The sequence below is a fragment of the Microtus ochrogaster genome, chromosome 15 (assembly GCF_000317375.1).
Source record: "Microtus ochrogaster isolate Prairie Vole_2 chromosome 15, MicOch1.0, whole genome shotgun sequence".
Classification (NCBI taxonomy): Eukaryota; Metazoa; Chordata; class Mammalia; order Rodentia; family Cricetidae; genus Microtus; species Microtus ochrogaster.
In genome coordinates this window covers 28,905,212-28,906,413 of record NC_022017.1, presented here as the reverse complement: position 1 = coordinate 28,906,413, position 1,202 = coordinate 28,905,212, and the positions used below count along the sequence as shown (strand labels likewise).

Below are 1,202 nucleotides of genomic sequence, written 5' to 3'. Positions count from 1 at the left end.
AAACCAGAAGAGGACATCAGATCCCCTGGAACTGGAGAAACAGGTTTGAGCCACCCTATAAGTGCTGAGTATGCAATCTGGGGTCCTCTGCAAGAGCCCTCAAGTGCCTGACTTTTGAGTCTGTGATCTCCATGCCCCTCCCTTCTTCCTTTTCTTTTTTTAAGTCTTGTTTGAGACAGGGATCCTCCTCTGTATCGTTTGTAGCCCAGACCATCCTTGAATTTGCAGCCTCTCGGAACTCCTGTCTCAGTCTAGGGCGTGCTAGGATTATAGGTGTGAGTCTCTACGCTCACCTGAAGCTTCTGGTTTGGGGTGGGGCAGTTGTTCCTTTGTGTTTGCTTTCCTCTAAAGCACACTCAATGGTTGAGGAGCAGGGAGTACTCAGTATTCCCTAGCAGCCATGAGGACTTGGTTTGATGAGAGCATTGAGAAGAGGGTGATGGGGTCCTTGGAGACTTAGCTCGGTGGTTGAGCCCTTGCCTTGCATGGGTGAGGCCCTAAACTCAATGTCAAGTACTCGGGAGGCAGAGGGGGAAGGTGAACCAACCTGGGCAATATTGTAAAATCTTAGTGGGGCAGGGGTGGCACACACCTTTAATCCCAGCAGTCAGGAGTCAGAGTCTGTGCCCAAGGCCAGCCTGGGCTACAGAGCAATTCCAGGGCAGCCAGGGCTACACACTAGATATCCAGCCCTTCAACCTCATTTTGAGAGGCAGAAACTGGGTTAATGAAAAATAGACCACATTCCCAAGAGCTCACCATGTGCTCACTGCTCCTGTTTGGGGGCATATTGGATGGCGTTTGGGCCTCGGGATAACCTCCCTAAAATATAGGAACCAACACTAGCCATAGTGTGCAGCAGGAAATGCTATCAAACATCAAGAGTATTGACTGGGGGCAGTCAGCCAGCCAGTAGAGCCCATATGACTTGTCAAGTGGGCACTGTTGGGAGGTCACCAAATCATAGGTAAGAAATCTGAACCTAGAGCTGTGTGTGAATTTGAAATTTGAGGCCACTAACATTTGTGCCAAATCTTGGCCACCACATGTCCTCCCTCCCGATCCCTGAGTTGTAGAATTAGGAATTAAACTGCAAACTGTAAGAATTTAGGAATTCTTTTTTTTTTGGTTTTTCGAGACAGGGTTTCTCTGTGGCTTTGGAGCCTGTCCTGGCACTAGCTCTGTAGACCAGGCTGGTCTCG

The 1,202-nt window shown here is 49.3% G+C and overlaps 1 protein-coding gene across 1 annotated transcript in view; it reads left to right on the top strand.

Moving 5' to 3' along the window:
* Window positions 1–1,202, top strand: part of Csdc2 (cold shock domain containing C2) — a 12,348-nt gene that overhangs the window by 6,314 nt on the left and 4,832 nt on the right. The window lies entirely within an intron of this gene.